The sequence below is a fragment of the Cynocephalus volans genome, chromosome 11, assembly GCF_027409185.1.
Source record: "Cynocephalus volans isolate mCynVol1 chromosome 11, mCynVol1.pri, whole genome shotgun sequence".
In the NCBI taxonomy this organism is placed as follows: domain Eukaryota; kingdom Metazoa; phylum Chordata; class Mammalia; order Dermoptera; family Cynocephalidae; genus Cynocephalus; species Cynocephalus volans.
The window spans coordinates 101,183,229-101,206,243 of NC_084470.1; the positions used below are offsets into that span (position 1 = coordinate 101,183,229).

Below are 23,015 nucleotides of genomic sequence, written 5' to 3' on the forward strand. Positions count from 1 at the left end.
CAACCAAATTTAGTTTTGTCTCTCATATTGACTAGATTAATTCCAATTCTAAAATAATTCAGTCTACAATATCTCTAGAGGATAAAGAATCTGCCCTAGTAAATTACTTTTTCACTCAACTCTAAGTAGACTGTGAGCTCCGCAAGGGGCAAGAACGGCGATTTCTCCATGTTGTGTAAATTTTCTAAGGTGCTTGGCAGCACTGTGTACCCTGTGGAGTACTCAGTACCTTTTGTTTGATGTTGCTGATGAGACCTAAAAATATATATTTTTTTAGGTCTCGTCAGCAAAACTGATATATTGTTTTTTATCTTTTCTCTTAGATCATAACACATGTATATAAAAGTGATCATTTACATGAAGAAGCATCTGTTATCTGTCACATAAGTATGGCGCACATGAGCTACAGATGCCATGAAGTGTGATTAGCTTACCCTTTAATTCAGACCTGAATGAAATGACAAGAAGAGTGCTTATCTTGAAGCAGTTGACACAGAATACTGCACATTCCACAAATTATTTAAATCTACTTTCCAATGAAAAAAGCCAGCCATTGAACAATAACCACAACTATAGTAGAAATGCTTTCAGGCTGATATATTGCTGCTTATTAAATGCAACAATTTTAGCAATAAAATCCAGACACACTGTTAGGAGGAGATGACTTTGGGAACAGATGTAACTTCTGAGATGGAAAAGTCTGGTTTAACTGAGGGTGGTGCTCCCTACACCGCTGTATGTTGGCAGCTTGCTTTGGGCTTCGAAGAAGTGGCGTGGTCAGGAGGATATGCAGAGAGGCGATCACAGTCTGATTCAGAACTGCTCAGATAAGCTACCTAGGAATCTTTCTGCCCCTTACTGATTTTTCAATGATATGAAGTACAGATTAGATTAAACACCAAAAAAGGTTTGAGAAAAAAATACTGCAACTTTGAGTGAAAAATTAGACTTTCCTTTCCTACTTGATTATCTTCCCAGCTGGCATAATCTATATTTAAATGCTATTTAACATTAGAATTATATTAACTTCAGCATTGTTTTGTGTCTTGAAGAGATTGATATATTTGAAAGTTGTGTTTGTGATAATCTTATTTTATATGGTTAAAAATGACCTACATTATTCTATGGAGTTTTCCTCTTAAATTTCTTCTGTTCTTGATATTAAATGGGAGGACATGTAGACTTAAAATCTCTTTTCCTGAATAATTTACATATTCCTCATGAACTTGAAAGAGTTGTCTTCTTTCACAGGTCCTTATATTTCTAAACTACTATCTTCAGTAGCAGAGTATAAAGAGAAAATTTGGTTTCATGTTGACGCTTTTGCTCCTTTTTACAGGGTGTTCTTGGTATGTTCAATACCACAACAGTGACAAGTCATGTTCTAGATTTCAATAATATCATTACATCCCAGAACTTCAGAGAATGGAAGAATATAGTCTCGCAGTAAACAAAAGTATCAGCCTTTTATAATTTTAACTTAATCTAACTCTTAAACTTCTTAAAATGTGCTATTAAAGTTCCTGTATTTAAAATGTCTGAAGAGTTAGTTCTTAAAAGCATTGTTTTTTTAAAGACACAGTAGTAATGGCTATAACACTTTAAGAACAATGCAATTTCAGATTCTCAGATTTACAGATTTTTAAATAAAATACCAATGTTCAAGTATTAATTTTGGAATAATATCTATCAAAGAAAACTGAGTTCAGCCCATGGTTGCTGACTAAGGCCTGTTATAAGCCTCATAGTCCTAAACCATTCTTCCACATGGTACCATTCTCTAATGTCTTTTGTCATATTCCTTGAAAATCATTGGCAAGGTAAGAGAAAGATAGTAGACTGTCTACATATTTAAAAAGGCATTTCCTTCCTTTTATGGTCACATCATTTCCATTTTTCTGTTACGGACCCTTAAGTAAGAATGGTAAAAGCAGGGCCGGCCCCGTGGCTCACTCAGGAGAGTGCGGCGCTGGTAGCACCAAGACTGCAGGTTCGGATCCTATGTGGGGATCGCTGGTGTGCTCACTGGCTGAGCATGGTTCAGACAGCCACCAAGCCAAGGGTTACGATCCTCTTATCGGTCAAAAACAAACAAACAAACAAAAAACGGTAAAAGCAAAAGAACATCAGGTCAAACAACTTGCTACTAATGTAAACTCATGCTTAGAAAACCATTCTCAATAGGCAATGAAGGGTGGCATGATTAGCTTAGTCGGTTAGAGCACAGCCTTATAACACCAAGGTCAAGGGTTTGGATCCCTGTACAAGCCAGCTGCAAAAAAAACCACACAAAAAACAAAATAGGCAACAAGAGAAGCAAGCATGTGAATGCTGTGTAAGTGGGACCACTGACTTCTTTGAAATAAAAGGAAGAAATCACTTGTGGAATTCAAGGGTGACTTTTAGGTTGAATCCTTAGCAGTAAGCAACAGGGAGTGTGCTGCCAAGTCACCATCTTTAGTTCTGAAGAGTTTCAGTTTACATGTTCCCCAGATGTCACAAATATCATGATAATCAAATGAAACAGATACTTGGGAAATATTAATAAAACAAATTTTTATTAACTATTACTACAGAGAACTTCAGCTAGAGGGGAGATAAAGTTTAGTGATCTTTTAGTAAATTTTTTAGCGTAACAATCTTGTAAACACCATTGCTATGTTTTTATGTAGTGCATAGTAAAACAGGATAATGGAAATACATGTTCTTAAATGCTGCTTTGAGAGGCAGGTAAAGGCTCCTCTCTCAAGCCTGAAGGTAGTAAGTCTCTTGCAGCAGGTGGTGGTGGGTAATCCTGGGGGCCATGGGTTGGGGGTGGTAATCGGCTACCACCGATTCCATCTTCCAGGTGGAACGCCTGGTGCATATTCTCTTAAGTCTCGTGGTGGACGCGTAACAGGACCTGGAAAACAAACATTCAGTCATGTAAAAATACCTAGGAACATATCTAAATTAAGATGATTCCAGGTACATTAGTGTATTCTCTCATTTCTCACAACCCTAGAACGTCAAGTGGTGGCATCCCGGTTTTACAGATGAGGCAAACAGGCTCAGCAATTTTAAGTTACATGACTTTGGCCAGCCAGCCACGAAGGAGCATAGGCAGGATTTAAACATGGCTCTACCTAGCTCCACACCTGCATTCTTTCCACTATACAGTCTTGCCATCTTTTTCTCATAAGAGCTCAATTTGTACTTGGACGTACCATAATACCAAAGTGACAGATTATGAAATAGGGCTTCCCTGCAACAAAGAAATTTTGATAAAGGAAACTCCATTGTCTACTACTGTAAAAATTCATGCAATAGCTCAGCATGGAACTAACACACGCCATCAAATTCAAGCTGCTTGCCCTGCTGGAGAAGACCTTCTAGCTTCATCCAACTAAATTCAGCAACATTCACTGGATAGCTATTACATCCTACCTTCTCTTTAAAAACTCCTTCTCATCTATTCCCAAGTGAGGAGGGAGGCTTTAACCTTTCCTTCTTTTGTGTTCTGTGACCCATTTCTTATGCTTCTGTTAAGGGTGATCACAAGCTTTATGTTGTAGAATCTATGTGTCTGTGACCTACAGGACATCTTGAGTGAAGGGATGTGTCTAAACCACCTCTCTATCCATTGCACAGCCTGGTACGTAGCCATGGGTGTTTAATAAACACCTGCAGAAGTAATATTTCTGCCTATCACTAGCTCCTTTCCTTGTCTAGACGAGATAGTTACTGCCATCTCAGTACAGGGAGACTGTGTAGCACTCCATGTGTCCTAAGAACTTGAGCCAAAATTGAAATGTACTCAGTCAGCTTTATCCTTGTATTGCAAAGCCCTGCAATAGCAACTGTTTTAGCGAGGAACAGAGAGAAAAGATGAATATGCTTTACAAGTCAGTTACTATGATTCAAATCATCATACCGAATGGTGGAGGAAATGGCCGAGGCCAGAAAGGCCCGCAGAGCTGCGGAGGTGGTCCATATCGAGTGGGTGGTGGGATGGGGCCTCCAACCAGGGAGCTCATGGGAGGCACCCCCGGAAAAGGAGGCGGGGGGCCTTTAGGAGCCATGTTAACCTGCAGAATAGAAGCAATTCAAGTTTTGAAAATACTTCGGTATGACGGACAAAAGCACCAACACCAGTAAAAGGTAAAACACAAAGAAGCAGATGTCAGACACCTGTCCAAAGAACGGGATCAGTGCAACAAAATTCTATCTCTCCCCCGTTTGTTCTCACTGACAGCTTAGAGAGGTTGTAGGGAAGCCACAGGAGTGCACGGTCTCACTGTAAGCGTATGACCGTTTGTGTCTGCGAATGGAAGGGAAAAGCAAGAGGACTGTCAAAGGCTATCAATGGAGATGACTCCTGATTAATGAAGAAGCCACACCACACACACTGTGATGTCCCTCTAAGGCACCGCTCCCTCCGTTCACCACAATAGCTCTTTATTTCCACGTTAAGAATGCAGAGGATAAAAAGAAATGAAAAATCCATTCTCTACACATGTCCTAATAGCTACTAGTCAGAGTACCTTCAGAAGTGCTTTTGTATATCTTGAATTCTCAGATCTTTAAATCTCTAAGTACGACCATCTTATTTTCATTATGGAGAACAGAATTTTAGATAATTTTCTGAAAGTCCCGCAGCATGTAAGAGGCCAAGCTGGAATTCAATACCAGGTTTGCCTCCAAGCCCTTGCTCTTTCCACCTGTGCTTCGCCTCTAACAAAGGGGTCTCTACTCTCTCTAAAGTCTTCCGCCTCAAAGGGCTTTTGGGTGTTACCCAAGCTTTCCTTGGATAAAGAGATCTCTCAAGAGATATGTGTTCCTGGAGTCCTGCCCTGGAACTCGGAAGTATCTTCCAACAGAAACAATGTCATATATACAATTAGGCAGGCACAGCTCTAATATTTACCTTCATTCATTAGAAATACTATATATTATAAGATACTGACTAATCATTTCCTATGGTAAACAGGGTTGGAAACTCTAAATATTTAAACTTACTTTATTTCAACATAGAGAAGCACTATGAGGTATGATCAGAAGACTTACCAGCTATAACAGCAACAGAAGTAACAAGAGAATACAGTTATGTGAACATAATTTAAGGCCATTGCTGGGAACGGAATCAACACATAATTACAGATTTTCACTACTATTTCACTTGCAGCAAACATTCTTCTGTTATCAATCTGTAATTTCAGATCATTCAAAGTAGGCTTTGTGAGGGCTGGCCCGTGGCTCACTTGGGAGAGTGTGGTGCTAACACCAAGGCCATGGGTTCGGATCCCTATGTAGGGATGGCTGGTTAGCTCACTTGGGAGAGTGTGGTGCTGATAACACCAAGTCAAGGGTTAAGATCCCCTTACTGGTCATCTTTTAAAAGAAACCGAAAGGGCCGACCCTGTGGCTCACTCAGGAGAGTGTGGCGCTGGGAGTGCAGGGGCTCTCCCGCCATGGGTTTGGATCCTATATAGGGATGGTCAGTGCGCTCACTGGCTGAGTGTGATGCGGGCAACACCAAGCCAAGGGTTGCGATCCCCTTACCGGTCACAAAAAAAAAAAACAAAAAAAAAAAAACGAAAAACAAAGTAGGCTTGGCCTAGCATACAAGTGGAGAAATTCTTAAATAGCACTCTTCCAAATGAAGATATAATAATGATGGGATTTGCAACTTAAAATGAATTTACTTTGTCTAAGAGCATTCAACACAGAATCACACAATATAGTTGAAATGATGATTTTTCACATTTTTAAAGTTAACTACAGTTATAGCAGATGCTCTGAACAGGTTAATTGTGTAACCAAAAGAGGCAAGAGGAGAAAAAAACAACCAACCAACTAGTCAGATTTCAGCAACATTCCCAAATCAAGGACAAGAGTGAGATCAGTACTGCAGTGCAATTTAAAGCCAAGTACATTAGTACTCCTCATATCCTATCCAGAAATACACCAAGTACAAGCCCAGTCCAGTCCTCGACCTCTATGTACTTACTGCTCCTAGATGCTCAGCCATAGAAGTAATGCTGGGAACTGAAGGGCCTTCTGGCTCTTGGGGAACAGTTTGATTTTTAAAAAATGAACAATAGAACACACAAAGAGGAGATGAGGCAAAGAGAGAGTGCTGTAGGAAAAGCTGAATGTTCCTGAAATACCTAATTGTAATTCACAACAGCTGCAGCATTTACCTTGCCCTTGTCCATCACCTTAGAAGGGGAAGAGCTTCTTGAGTTGCTGTTCATCACGGCAGCTGCACCAGATCCTGGATCTGTCAAAGGCCAGAGTACTTATTTAGACTTATTTTGACTTGTACACTGTGAAAAAATCCTCCACTCACCTTCCACCATGACTTTAGACTCTTTGAACACACTTAGGTCCCTTACCAGAGGCAGAGGGTTTCCCAGACACCCCAGAAGACCATTGAGGATGAGACAGAGGCCCGTCCACTGACCCTTGAGAAAGAGATAACTGAGCCCTTGAATGTATTTTTTAAGAAGAAATAAACAATTGTGGACAGACGTGGGTTCAACTCTACCTAGAAAGCAGCATTAAAAACGGGTCTCCCAATACAATTAAGGGAAATCAGTTGTAAATTGTGCACAGACTTAAAGAATTAAAATAAGAACTGTTGTGTATTGAAGTAACAGCAATAAACCCTGCACATTAGTAGCACTGGTCCTGTACTTCATTTAAGCTTGATATAATTCTATACGCTGATTTTTTTCACTATATAATCTGACTTCAATATCTTACCTAGCACTATAGACATATTTAGGATTTTTAAAACAAAATTACAGTATTTCAGATTATACTGATGATATATAGAAGTATATATGCTGCATAAACTATAAAGTTTTAAGGCTACTTTTATAATATTCAGGAGAGGAACCTCAAATTTAAAGATAAAGGGTTATACTTCTCAGTAAAAAGTTAAACAAAAAACAATAAAAGGACCTCCACAGAAATAATAAGTAAATGCTTTCTGTTCTAAAGTAGATCTTGCAGTAGACTATCCACCAAGACAAATTAAGAAATTTGCTTCTGTCTACTGGAAAGACCCAAGTTCTAAAATGTTATTTGCATTAGAAATCTTGAATAAGAGGGAAAGAGAACGCTTGAAACAGTTTATTTCAGGGTCACATGTGAATGCTCACCAAATTCTCTTCTAGGCATATCTCTTCGGTTGAGCGTAGCGGAGACAGGCCTCCCAGGTGGCTCTGCTGCCAGTGGAGGGGAGCATTCTCCACCACTCACAGGGGATGGGCCAAGCGACCCATTGTGGCTCAGAGGACCTGAGGAAGACAGCGTCTTGTTACCACTTTAAGACCTTTCTTTTCTTCGGTAAGTTCTTGGAATTATTTCTAGGGCATCATAACTATTACACACAAAAATAAAAAGTAATTTCTATACGCTTTACACCAAAAAACAGATTGCTGCTTTTTACGAAATGATTCCCACCTCTCCGTGGAGGGTTTTGTGTTTTTGGTCTTCCTGGCATTGGTTTTACAATCACAGGCTCTTCTTGCAGCAGTGCCACCTTCTGAGTCATTTCCAATAATCTTGAATATAGAGAAAGAATGGACTTAAATATGAAATAGAAATCAATTTCTTATTAGAGACCATGTAGTACTCTAAAAAACTAAACACATAGCCTTTAAAAAACTAAACTGCATTGAAAATAGAGATATCAAAATCACTTACTTGTGTTTCAGGTCAGCGGCTTCCCTTTTCTCTTCAGCTATAGCCCTTTCTGCAGCACGAAATTTTACCTTTAAGAGAAAATATATTTAAATTCAGTTGTGGTAGATTACGCACAAAGTAAAGGAAAGAAAGAAAATCTTACCCAGTTAGCATGCACATTTTTTTCCTGAGCAGCAATCTGAAAAGATACACCAAAAAATATGCGTTGGAATTCATTATAATACCCATTATAACAGTCTGTATTCGATACTAAAGAATTCTGCAACTGTAGGGCAGTATAATTATTACCTGGTTTCTAAATGAGCGCTGTGTTTTCTGCAATTCTTCCTCCATTTCTTCAATTCTCCGCCTAAGAATTACACTTGTTTTTACCAGTTCAAGCACAACTGGATAGAAATTCAAACAATCTGGCCACATTCCCTATACTCTTAACAACTGTACCCTAAAATACTTCATCCATACATATAAAAACATATTTACATGTTTATATAAATAGAGTACAACAATGATGAAAACTAATGCTACATAATTTCCTTATTATTTAATGGCTAGAAATTCTGAGTCGATGGAGATTATGAGCTGATAAATTATAGTTTCCTTATATGTTCTTCAATATGTTCCCAAATAATCCTATTAATATCTTCCTTGATAAAACTTTTCTCCCCCTTTTATCAGAAAATTTCCGAGAGTTAGGACTACTGCATCTATCAAATGGCACAGTAACTTTAATGGCTTTTGATACATCCTATAACAAATTGGTCTCTTAAAGAATTACTGCAGTATATACTCCCATCTCCCCCAAACTGTTTGCATGAACCAAGTTCCCTTACAGTCTTGCCAGCATTGGGTATAAAATTTCATTTTTCTCTCGTGTGAACTGAATGTATTCATGCCCTCTGACATTTATGCTTCTGTACAATTATTTTTTTCTACTCAATGTAAAAATGGTTATATAAAATAAAGCTAACACTAGTTTCATTAGCCATTGACACCACCTTTAGAAGCTGAACTCACTTGTAAGTTTTTACTTCCTCTGCAGCCAAAACCGCCTTCTCATCTGCAGTTGACATCTGCTGCTCTTTTTCTTGGTGCCCATACTCTTCTTCACTCAATTTTCTAAGATAAAACAGGTTGTCAAGTGAAAGTTTTTCTCTTTCTTCCCAGCAGTCTAGCTGAAATCTCTATTCAAATGTCACTTCCCCAGACATACAAAGTCATAGGAAGGAATTCAAACCTACCATTTATGGATAAAAATCAACTATGGCCTGTTTGAGAATCACCTGCATTTTCTAACTTGTAATTCTCTGCTCGCTAATGAATGAAACAGATGTAAAAACACTGTGGGCAATCTCTTGTGCTGGAGATGAAGAAAGCTCACCTTACTTCAGTGTGGAGAGCCAGACGAATCAACCGAGCATAGCTAAGCTTATTAGGGTAAAGCAAGGGAGAATTACTTCTCTTATTTCTACCATGGAAAGACCCCTAGTTACTTTTCTTATTTTGTTATGGATGAACTGTTTCTGAAACCAAGACATGATAAAGGTAGTCAGCCAAAGAGCCCTTGGGACATGTCATGTAACTATGCAATTAACAGTAGAACATTTTCACATGTCAGATGTGGAACTCCTACTACCTTTCTTCGCTGGAATCATGATTAAGGAAAGAGGCCAATCTGAGTATTGGCAATGTTTATTGAACAGAAAAAGAATCCAAATGGTCCCATAATCAGGGTTTTATCTACTGGAAACTGGTTTCACCCTAATAACCTTCAAGTTCATGATGTCAATCTACTATAACATAGATTATAAAGGGAGCAACATTTAATGGTTTAAAAATGCTATTTTCTAGTAACCCTTGTACTTCTTTACCCATAGTTCTGATTCAAGATACTTAGATATGAATCAGAAGCAAAATTAGAAGAGCTATAGTAAAAAAAAGGTTACTAACACCAAAGAAAAAGGTTTATGTATTTTTTTATAACTGCTCAATCAGTATTTCAGCAAATATTTTACATGTGGCTATAATACAACAGTTACCTTGTAAGATGCTAAGATAAAAGTATGGGTGAAGTACTATCCCCGCACTAAACAAAGGAGCTCACAGTTTAATGTATAAAAGATATATATAAGAACAGAACAATTCCTCCCTAACTCTGATTTAATAAGACATGTGAAAAAACTGAGACTTGAAGAAAGACCAGAGAGAATTTTGCTTCCAATAGTGGTTGAGTTAGTCTGAGAATACTGAGAACAATTAGAACATCTAGACAAAAATAGAAAGAATGTGCTTGAAGGCATCAGAAAGCTAATAAGGCAGGATAGATACATGTGTATGGCCAAGATCCAGCAGGAAAAGGAATCTCAGAATTACAAGTAAGCCTGGCATTTTAAGCCACTTTTCCCCTAGGTTTATCCGCACATCGAAGACAGTGCAGAGAGATAAGGAGACTGAACATAACTTCCAACAGATCTCTGGCTCAGATAAAAAGTGGTGGAGTTCTGGGCTGCTGGTGATGGGGAAACTCTAGTAAAAGCCCTAGGCTTTGAGTTGAGACTAGAAAGTGCTGGATACCTGGAATATTAAACTGTCAATAGAATGTCCTTTGAAGGAACTATGACATTTTTGAATGACCTTAACTGCTGACTGGATTAAGTGACAACCACTTGCTAGAAATAACCTCAAATATTTCCAGTAGGAAGATCACACCATCCTAGGCCTCAAATTTCCTTTATCATTATCATATGCAATAGTTGTCACTCAATCTAAACTGACCAGGCACTCCACAAGACAAGACAATGTGATCAGAATCTAAAATACAAGAGAAATGGACTCAGCGCCTTCACATAATGGAATTGTTTTTACACAGATTTTAAAATTATTGTGGCTTACATATTCAAGGAAGTGAAAGTCAAGATCAAGAATTTCAGCAGAGGATTAGAAATTATAAAATGAAAAATAGTAACTGAAATTACAAACTCAATGACTGACTTTAGCAGCAGATTTGATAACTGAAGTGAGATTTTAGTACATTGGAAGACAGGTCAAAAGAAAACATCCAGAATGAAGCAAATTGAGAATGCAGGAGATAGAGGAAATAATTTTTAAAAAGCCTAACATGTTTAATTGGTATCTCAGGAGAAGACAAAATGAGGCAAAATTAATACGTTAAAAAAAAGAACCCGAAATTCAAGAGGTGTTCATCACCCAAGCAGCATAAATGCAAAAGAGAGACAGAGAAAGGGGAAAAACGAAAACCCCACAGTTAGGCACCTCCCCATAAAACTGCTGAAAACCAAAAAGAAATATGACTGAACGTGCTAGGACAGGGGTGAAACATTTGAAAGAGGGGAAATAAGAATGATAACAGATTCCTCAAGGAAACTTTAAAACCAGAAAATAAGTAATTGGTTATCTTTAAAGTGCTGAAATTAAAGAACTGCCAAAAATTCTACAGCCAGCAAAAAGATCCTTTAAAAATGGAATCAAAATAAAGACATCTGATAGAAAGATAAACTCAATTAATCTGTTACTAAAGGATGTTTCAGTAGAATGAAAGTGATCCCAAATGGAAGACCAAAGAAGTAGGTGAATAAAGAACTACAGGGACTATAAATATGTGTGTAAATTGAATGAATATTGGCAGGACAGCACCATGAAAGCACCAATAAAAAGTCTTTTGGAGTTTGAGGTATACAGAACATTAAAATACATTAGCTCAAAAGCACCTAAGTCAGGAAGGAGGTAAAGCCCAGAAAGAGGTAAATCTATTAATTTATGTCAGACTTTTTGATAAATCTGGGATATAATTCTGTGGTCTTTTAAGGTATGGTCATGCATCAATTAATAGGGATAGATTCTGAGAAATGCATTGCTAGGTGATTTCATCACTGTGTGAACACCAGACTGTGTACGTACACAAACCTAAATGCTATAGCCTACTACACATCTATAATCTGTGGGCCTACCATCATACATGTGGTCCATCATTGACCGAAATGTCATTACAAGATGAGCAAGATGACCTGTAACTAACTACCAAGCTTAAACAAGGGAAGAGAATAATTAAAAACATTCAAATAATTCAAAAGGAAGAAGAAAAGAAACAGTACAAACCAACAAACAGAAAGCAAATACCAATATGTAGATTTAAACTCAAACACATATTTAGCAGTTACATTATAAGAAAAAATGAATACTCACCCAGTGTCTATGGCTATTTATGCCACAACTCCCTCCAGAAAAGATTTTAAGGAGCAGAAACATTTGAGTTAGCAGGAGGTTGGCAGGTGGAAATAGTTTTAGAGGACAGTTTTGCTACGGAGAAAACCACACACATGACGACAAGGAGGCGTGGAGTGGTATGAAGGGACTGTACTGTGTGTGGCTGTAGGTCAGGAAGCATCAAAAAGAGCTACAGGAAAGGACCTGGAGAGGCAGCTCGGGGCCATGTAAGGGGAGCAACCTCTATACCTGCTGAGGAGTCCAACATGGATACTGAAGAGAATGGGGTATCCTTGACAGAGTTTAAGCACATAATGAAATGGACAGACTTGTATTTTAGAATGTTCACTCTTGGAGCTTCAAGAAAATTAATCAGAGTGTGGAGGAAGTTGCATAAGAAAGGGAGACTGAAGACAGGTGATTAGTTAGGGGACTGGCAGAAAAGATGACATGTGCCTGAACTAACACAGTGGCTTTGGGAGAGGATAGTTGAATACAAACCAGACATGGTGACTGAAAGGAGGCCAGAGGAGCTGAAGAAAATAGTGCTACAGTGCCTGAGTCCTGAAGAAAAACTGTCACTTACATGATTCACACTACTATTAGGGCAGAGACATGCTTATTCTTAGAAAATGTAATAAAAAGAGGAATGTTTCTCTCAAGTGGGCCAGGTTGTTAGAGCTGGCCTAGCCAAAATTTGGAAATCTAAACTGGTTGCTTGATGAGCGCAGAATTAGAGAAAAGTTAATGGTGTGGTTTCAGTGTTTAATGGCATCAGGCAGTACAAGCATTTTTTAAGAAGTTAGCTTTATTCAGCAATACAGGCCTTCTCCCAGACTGAGTAAAGTGTAAGAGTAAACACAAATAGCAATGCCACAGAGAAGCTATTTTTAAGAATTCTAATATTTTTGTGGAGAAAAACCTCAAAATAGACTACAAAAATACATCTTTCAGGAGATACTTAGCTTCAAATTTGAGATGTATATTTCAAAAGATTAATACCTAAATATACGCACCAAACAGATATTTCTGTATTCAGAACTCCTAACATTCTTACCATAATTACATCATGATTAGTCTGAATATTTGATTATATTAAGTCCTATACTTCAAATAACTAAATATTCCTTTAAAAGTTATTGTTCTACTAAAAAACATGTCATACGAATCACCTGGAATTTGAAGAGACTACATCAAGACTTACGAAAACTAATGTAAGATTAATCAGAATTACATAACTGACCACAAAGAAAGGCAAATGGAGTAAGTGGTGGACTAGAGACAGGGTGTGCATCTGCAGAAAAGAAGCACGTGTGCAGCAGCAGCCGCTGCTACCAGTAAACCGCTCCCCTCACATGAATTACAGGCAACAATTGCTGACAACTGGTCAGAACAGAAAGAAAAATGCAAGTTATGGGAAACAAAATGGAAAGAAGGAAAGACAACACATACCAATCACAGATGGAAAAAACTGTAAATAATCTTTAAGATAAAATTATCTACATTAGTATACATATTTAGTCATGACAATTGTGTTAACAACTAACAATGAAAATCTTACTTTTGCAGAGCCATCTCGTTCTGCTGGTATAGTTCACTCAAAATCTCCACTTTCTGCCTCAGGGTTTTACATTCATCCTCCAGTCCAGCTTTGGCAGATTGCAGTGAACTGCGGTCCTTTTCTAATTGCTTTATTTCAACTGTAAAGGATAAAACAGTTGAGCTCTATGTGTGCGCACAAGGACTTCAGAACGTGGTTGAGAAGGCAGTGCCAACAGGGGTGAGAAGAACAAAGCAGAAAGCCATTCCTCGTCTTTCCAATGATATTTTGTATCTTTCCAATATGTGGTTGTTTCTTTTCAAGAAGCAACTTACCTTGCAGGTAACATTTTGTGGACATCCAGGCTCTTAGCTTAAATTGTAAGAATTTTAGATCCTCTTCAACTACTGATATTGTAGTTTGTGTCTAAAAAATGCAGAAGAGAGTAGTATTCTTAAAAGTGAGGCATCATAAGAATTCACAAGCACTTATGTGACTCTATAAAAAGGATTATACCTGAGAGACATCCATCATCTGCTTAATTCGATCTTTCATTTTCTCATTCTGGTTACCTGAAAAACAGAAGGCTTTAATTGCTTTTTCTACTCTATATTTTCTTGACTTCCCCAAAAGTAAACAATTATCCTGTTTAAATACTAAAAGAAAAAAAACAAATTAGCCAACGGAACTACCGAGACTAATTGACTTTTAAGAGAATTACAAATATAATTTAAAAAGTAAATTCCAAGTTTGTACAATAAAAATGTTATCCATGCTGTTTTTGAGCAAGAAGAAATATCTGAGATGAAGCTCTGTCTTCTCTCTCAGATCTGCTTGGGTAAGTGTCTTATTGTAGAAAGAGTTACTCCTCTGTTCTCCTGCAGAATCTGTTACCAGATGTGGTTTAAAACACCCACTAATGCAAGCAATAGCTAACTTGGGAGACTGTATTTAGAAACATTTTCCTCATCAGTAAACACTGCTACCCTGTAGCCTCCACTCTCACAGCCTGAGTTAGTTTATAGCTCCAACCACCTCAGTACTCTTAAACTGGTTGTAAGCCTTTAAACCACACAGCTACAGAGACGAGTATTAAAATCATATGCCATCTCTATGAAGCTGAGAAACAAGTTTCTCCTATTGTGTGTGTTCAATACTTAGAGGTATAAAACATGACCCGTACAGTTCCAGGGCATGTTAACTAGTTCTCAATGAGATGGAAAAAAAGCTTTAGTGTTCTTTGCATGCCAATTACTATATCACACCCCAGCAAACCACCTCTGCCCAATGCAAACAGACATATATAGAAATTCAATTCTGTCTATGACTCTAAAGCTTAAGAGGAAATTCAGCCAGCTGAAAAGCAGCATCAGTGTACTACATGAAAGACAGGAAGGCAACAAGGGGTCCAACCTCCTGAGACTGATCTTACCTCCCACCTCTCCATTTGCTAATTCATCTGACCCATTTTCTCCTTTATTTTGACTCTCAGATTCAGATTCATACTCTAACCGATTCAACTGTGTAATGCAATTAGTCAAAGCCTAGAAAAGAAGCAAAAGGGGATCTGTAAGAGCCTCTCAATTTTAATTCAGCAAATTTCATGAGAATTCTTGTGAATTAAGCATGTATTCATGAGAACAAACTTACATTAATATTATCATCTTTGTGAGTAAGAGCTACTTCTAAATCTTTCTGAGACTTCTTAAATGATTTGATTTGCTCACTGAGTTCAGCATGTGATTTACTCCAGTCTCTGCTTTCCTGCTGCATCTGAAAAGTCAAAACAAGTCAATTCCCACAGGTTAGGGCTTTTGCACTGAAGACATGAGAACTATGTGAATGAGACTGGGAAGTAAGAAACTAAGCCCCTCCCTGACCTGTCACTATGGGTTAAGACCCTTGCTGAGGGAGAGGGGAGAGTGGTCTTAACGCTCAGAGCTATAGCGTGAACACCAGATCTGTCAAGGAAGTTGATCCAGTTCACTGCATCCTTCGGAAAATTGCTGCCAATTCAAATAACTCACTTCCAGTAGGAATGGAAGGGCATGTCCTATCGTCTCCCAAGTCCAGACTCCTGATCATGTAACCTTCCCTTGGCCAATGAAGCAGTTAGTTACTCAAAGAAGGGTTAAAAAATACCTACTTCTTTGGTCTATAAAGCCAATCTATTACACCTTTGAAGCTACTCAAGCTGACAGTTGGTTAATGTTTGATAAAACAAAGACTAAACACTCCAATAGCTACAATAAATTATACGGAAGAACAGGAACTCCGGAACAGATAAGAATGTAGACATGCACTCAGTTCTGGAAGCAGAGTTTAAACTTTGCATATCTAAGAACAGAATTCTGTGTGCTCATTTCATTACCTTAAAAACAGATCTGAGAAAAAATATTCATGAGGTAATAGCATTCGGTTGTCTAGTTTACATGACCGAGAACATCCTTTTTTTTTTTTTTTTTTTTTTTTACCTGTTCTTTCTCCTTCTTAAGCCTAGCATTTTCTTCTTGAACCCGGTGGCATTCAGACTTCACCTTCTCTTCACTAAGCTTAGCTTCATTAAGAGCAATTTGAACCTAATATTAAAACATTCCTATTAGTGAATTAATTCCAAAGGACAAACACATTACACTTTCCCAACCAGAAATAACGTAGTTTTCATTTTCTGCATATTTTAGCAGACATCAAATTTTTGCTCCTCAACGAAACTAAAACATAGTATAACTATTCCATAGGAATTGTAGTCAGCTTTACCTCTGAAATTTCTGAAGCGTTCATGGAGATAAGATTGTTTAACTCCTCTATAGATTTCCTGTTTTCTAGTATCTGCCATGTGGAAACAGAACACAAAACATGTATTAGGATTTTAGTAGAAACATCAGGATATGTGCCAAAAAAAAGAAACAATAACAAAACATATCCCACTGCCATCCTGTATGTTTCAGGTAAATGCATGTAAAACAGTTTTGGCATAGGGGAAAAACCAAGAACTGAAAGAGGAAACATAATTGAGGGCACAAATATTTCATGACATCCACAGCCTTCCTGGTTATGAGATAATGTAGTAGATGGCCAGACAGAAAGGTGAAAGCAAAGAAAATGAAAAAACTTTCAAGTAAACCAATTCAAATCAGTAATTTTTTTCTAGTGGTAGAGAAAACAAACAAACAAACCAACCCAAGGAAACTTTAAAAATTCTCTTTCCTGAATTAAAAATAGCGGGATTTGAGGGAGAAAAGATAAATTTCACATACAGAAGAAATTCCAAACAATTTATGAAGATACTGGCTCTTCAAGGAGGTGGAGCATAACTCTCCCCTCTTGGACTGTGGGCTATGCACAGTAACTTCCTTCCAAAGATTCCAGTATATAAAAGGTGGAAAAAGAGTAATTTTACAGTGGAAAAACTTGGCAAGACTACCTTTGCTAGGTGGTCAAGCGCAGCTGCGTGTATGACATACAGGAACCCTCTCTACTATCTTTGCAACTTTCATGTAATTCTAAAACTAAAGTAAAAAGTTTACTGAAAAAGAACTTACAAAACAAAATATAAGGACTGTTACGGTTATCATAGTTACAGTTTCTTAGTTGGTCTACATATTTCAGAGGACAGAACCAAGAAATATGAAAATTACCCAGAGCTGAGGACAAAAATACTTCCATAAAACCACTTTAAGTTATATTAGAACTTAAAATTCCACAAAAATGGACAGAAGTAGGTTCAACTTCTCTGACTCTCACTCTTACTTTAGATAACAGCATGGAAAATATCGTGTTCAACTCATGCAGTATACAAAATATTTCAAAAGCCAAACTACAGTAACACTTAGCAGCAAAACTCTTACCAAAGCCTGATTCCTCGCAGTATGTTTTCTCTCAGATTCTAACATAACACGAAGACTTTTAGCTCTGTCATCCAGAATTTCACTAGTTTTTTCAAGTGTCTTGATTTTATCCTACAAAAAAAAAAAATTAAGATTAGTAATAATTACTCACTACTTTTACTATCGTTTTCAGAATGTAATCCCAAGAAGGGAATTTTACCTTATGTTTAATCACTTCATCATGAAGAATCATATTTTGTTTCTTGGTTTCTTGAATATATTTCTTTGATTCCTTGATCTATATAAAATAAAGCATTCAGAATTCAAAAATATAAATTATAGTTCTACCAAAACTTATTTCCGAATAAGCGACCCCTTAAAGAAGGAACCAGTGCTTTACACATCTGATGACTGCTTAAGATCTGAATGGTTGGTAGGAAATAATAAGAAAGTATGATTTAACAATACTATAATAACTAAATTTATAGTAACTTTAAGACAGGCGGAAATAATTCAAGTGGGAACAAGGGGGGAAAAAACTAAAAAAATCATTATACCTTCTGTTCATAATCTGACAACTTTTGTACAAGTTCTTGATTTTCTCTTGTGATGTTTTTCACCTTGTCAGAAATTTGCTGTTCAGTGACTAAAAAGGGGGCAAAAATCAATAAGTCACTAAATAAAGTTGTTACCCAATGTATTAGCAGCAAAGACATGTTACTTGGCACTATGAGGAAAAAGAACTTCTTTTCAAAACTTTTATGACTTTTTAAAGAGCCATCTGTAGTTAACAGCAATAAGGATATAAAAATATTATTAAAATTTAAGAAAAATATTCTTATAATAGAATCCTTATTTAAATGAGATTCTAGTTTAAATTTATTTCAAAAAATGGGAAATATAGTAAAACATTATAGCTTGATGTTCCTCTCTGCGTGAAGCACATTACTTCTCAGAAAATGGGATCCCTTCAAATACATGTCATTTACAAAGAGAAACAAAGAAAATGCAAATATATTGATTTATATTTCTATTCCTCAAATTATCTAGTTTAATAAATATTTCATGTATTGATTAAATCATTAGCACAGGAACGTTGTTCACCTGTAATAAATCTGCATTGCATCAACATCTAAAGTTAGGCTGCCCCAAATTAAACTAATCATCTTCTCTCTACTCCCACAATTTATTCTTCCTCATCTCCTATCCATTGGTATCACCACCATCTACTCCATCATCCAACCTAGTGACCCAGGAAAACTAAAACTTTCGGGAGCTAATAAGTCAATCAGACACAAGAAGTCATTATATCTACTTCTAGCTTATATAAAACTCATAACAAACACCAGTACAGAGGAAACAGTACAAAAGACAAAATAAGTCCAAAATTTTACCTTGATAAACTCTACTCTTTACCTAGAAGAGAGAGAAATAAAATTAAATTTGATGTTAAACATTTTATTAATAAAAATATATAGTTCTTAATATAACAGTCAAAAATCATAACCAAGTGACAGTTTAATAATGGTCTGACTCAGCATAATGAATTCATAGGATTAAAAAAAAGAAAAGCTTAGAAAGAATTTCAAATTTAATTGGTGGTGATACTTCATAAATAGTCTTCTTGATAGACAAAAGCACTAAGGTAAATATATCTTGCAGCTAAAGATATGTTTATATATCTGTTAAATGAGCACCAATCTTAGAAAATGAACACAACTTTAACAACAGAAATGGCTAATATTTCATAAATTACTAATGCTTATTTACCTAAAGTCATTTATCTAATAACCCAAAATAGCCAAAACGAGGTCTAGAAACAATGATTGTTCAAAAAGACTCTGAGGAAACAAAATTAAAGGCATAATCTTTGTACTAAGATATGCCTCTTTCATTCACCAGAAAACATCTTTGAAATCTTATTCAAAGTTGGCTATTGGCTGAGTTTAGAAACACTTCTGGGCATGTGGTCCCTTTCAGTCAGGTTTGGGTCTTTAAAAAATATGGTGGTTCTCCACGAGGTTATCTGGGTGCACAGAATTTATCTGAGTCTGCTGCTGTGAAAGAGACACTGAAGGAACAAGAAAACAGGAAGGGCCTCATAGCTGCCATCTGTGCAGGTCCTACTGCTCTGTTGGCTCATGAAATAGGTTTTGAAAGCAAAATTACAACACACCCACTTGCTAAAAACAAAATGATAAATGGAAGTCATTACAGCCATTCAGAATCGTGTGGAAAAGGACGGCCTGATTCTTGCAAGCCGAGGTCCTGGGATCTGCTTTGAGTTTGTTCTTGCTATTGTCGAGCTGCTGAGCAGCAAGGAGGTGGCTGATCAAGTGAAGGCTCCACTTGTTCTTAAAGATTAGAGCAAAAGAAGTTGATGGTGAGTTAGAGAAATAGGCCTTATAATCCATTCTCACTGTGTTCACTTCAAACAAAAAATGACTGGTTAATGTGCCGAGAAGCTGTCATTACTGCTTTTGTGAAGTGTAGTTGTGAAGTAACAACTCCACAGAGATTTCTCAGCCTACAAATTGTGTCTTTACATTTCTGAACATTGTCTGCCAAATACAAAAGGGCATTTAGAAAAAAAAAAAGGAAGAAGAAATACTTCTCATGAGTTAGATTGTTTAATTTTCCCAGGCCACTATAAACAGTGATCATACATCTGAAAGGGAAGGGAAGACTGCTAGAGCAAAATGCACAAGAGACAAGAGAAATAACAGCTAACATCTTTCTAAAAGGGCAAAAACTAAATCACCCCCTGAAGACAGCTCTAAATTTACAGTATAATAAAATCTAAGCAGTAACTAATTAAAAAAAAATACTACTACATTTCTTTAGAACCCCAAATACATTTCCCCTTTCAAATGTTATATATGGTGATGGAATTTTCAGACCAGTCCACAAAATCATCCATGGTATCTCATTATTAGTACAGTATCTAAACACCACTTACAAGAATTCTGTTTTAGGAAAATGCATTCAGAAAATTCCAACGTGGAAAGAAATGACTATATCTCTACTGTCACAGCCTAGCTAATGAGAGAGTAAGCTTCCTTTGCTCCCTTTCACCCAAACTAAAACTCAGGTAGGGATCAGGTTTCCAAAAGGCAAATGCTAAGGCTGAGAAGCAACAGGACAAAGAGACTACATAACCTTGTGCAAATCAAAACAGGTGTTAGGGTTTTTTTAAATGGGAGAAACAAGAGTGGGAAGTTTAAAATGTTTTCACCTTTTCCTCTTCTGTTCACACTTTTATTCTCCCTTTTTCCTTTTATCTGAGGAAAAACCTGATGAGGCTAGAGAATCCAGGCAAAAAAATCCTTCTTTTAGGAGTGATCTTACAATCAATTGGGCAAGGAGAGGAAACTTGTTAACAATAATATGTCCAATGTAATATAATTAAGAAATTAATAAAACAATACATTACTCAGTTTTAGAAAGAATTACATTCAATGCTTTTGGCTACTTTAACTGTTAAGTTTCAAATGAAAGCTTTTCATTTGCAAAGTTCATGTACACAGAATAATTTCCCCCCAATTATGTGAAACAACTGTGAAGGAGAATGACATACAGTACAATAAAAAGTATGTACGAGTATACACACATATACATACAAATATATGTCAGAAAGTCAAATTCTGTACAGAAAAAAAGGATTAAAAAATTTAATAGTGTCTGAAAATTATATTATCTGTATTTCCAAATAAGATACTTTCTGAGCACATGATCAAATCAGAGAATCTGGCAAATACTTGTGTATGTAAGGGGAAAAAAACTGAAAAATCACTTCATCGCATAGATATAAGAATTTTTATCATTCTATTGTATTTCCTTGCAGCATTTTTTCTGTGAGTGTGCGAGTGTACATATGTGTTTTATATAACACACAGTTTACTTATACTTTAAAGTCTTGGTTTCTGCTTTTCTCCACTTCACATTAAATTGTGAGCACTTTCTATGCCCCAATTTCTTTGAAATATGTAAAGCCACCTTATATCCCATTATATGGATATACAATAATTTAACAATTCCCCTACCATAGGGATCATCTAGGTTGTGACGTTTTGACTCTAATAAATACTGTTCCACTGAATGCCCTTGTACATGATCTTTAATGCATGATTGGTTATTTCTTTAGGACAGATAATTAGACATGATATTATACTATACAGAAGGATATAACCGTTTTTAAGACTTCTTATACATATCACTAAGCTACTTTTCAGAGTGGCTGTATGAATTCCCAATTCTACTAACAGTGCATATGTGCACCCTCCTCATTCTTAATCTTTAGGTTTTGATAAAAGGGATTCATAAATTGAACTTTTCCAATTGAGTTTATAAATGTTATCTTGTTCACTTAAGTCTAAAACACAAAGATTACACTATTTTATAAGGTTAGCTTGAACAATAATCATTAATTTGCATTTATGTTACTGAAAAAGAAACAAATAAAAGGGCCAGTGATTATAAAACATCCCTTGCATTTATGAGTTAAAGTATAAATTAATTTACTCACAACAAGGACAGTTCTCCAGAAGAATACACCAAATGAAACAATTCCCAAGAAGGCTGTTACAAGTACAGGTTGCCATGGCAGTCCATAGAAATCTGGCCCAGGCTGAACATCATCAGGCAACGTAGCAACAAACTGAAATAGACATATTAGAAATAATGGGAAGCCTTAAAGAAATTTGCAATAATGCAGTCAGAAAGAGTCAGCCATAGAAATTCTATGCCAAACTCCACCAGATAACTACCCCCTCAAAAAGCTTCAATAGCTCTTACTGCTTCAAGAAAAACAAGATGTTGGCCGTCTCATTTCTTGTTTGACTAGTAGTGTTTTTAAGTATTACCAGTCTAAACGTCTTTAAGTTGAGCATATATTTCCAGTTAGCCGAGACCCTGCCACATCATTTTGTCCAACACATGGCTAGAGTCCCTCTGGATCACACTTTTCTCTTGGTTAAGTGGTTTTTATTACTTAAAAAAAAAAAACCCCGTAAGACAAAAAATTTAAATATAGTAAGAGTAATCAACTTTCATGGCTGCAAATAATACCAATATGATGGTAATGGATGTGTTATTCCTCTAAAAATTTAAACTTTAATTTTATTCTACTCTTATGTAAACAAGGACAAATGCTAAGTCAGATAGCTCCTAATAACTGGTCTAGATAAATCCTGAATTTAACTGTCTTCTATAAAACTCGGCGCCTTAATTTTAAATGTTTCCTGGGAGATAGTCCATTAAATGCCTCCCTGCTCCACACTGTTTCTGCTGCCCTCTACAAGTACCCGAGTTAACTACCATACTGACCCCATCCCCCAACAGTGCCAGGGGCTACTGGGAAAAGACTTACTGGCTCTCAGTGTTTGGGTAGTGGCTTTAAACACAACACAGTGCCTGTCACTTCTAACTGTTCAGTAAGAAATGAGCAAGTGATGAAACTTCAAATACACTCCCACTAGCCTCCCTAAACAGCACAGCAACGTCCTGCCTGCCTCGGGCCTGACACGCTCCATTTCCTTGCCCAGGTCAGTCAGGGCACCCACTCCGCTCAGAACTCGTCCACCCGCCTGCCAGAACTGGGGTCCCTCCATGGGAACAGGGATCATCACCTCCAGCAGCTTGGCTGTGAGGGCTGTGTACAGCACTGACAGGGGTCCCCAAAGCGCCCTGTCCGATGTGGCGACAGGAGGCACAATGGCAGGGACTGCCTCCAT

The 23,015-nt window shown here is 37.0% G+C and overlaps 1 pseudogene; it reads right to left on the reverse strand.

Moving 5' to 3' along the window:
- Nucleotides 1–2,707: 2,707 nt before the first annotated feature.
- Nucleotides 2,708–23,015, reverse strand: LOC134391249 (transport and Golgi organization protein 1 homolog; annotated as a pseudogene).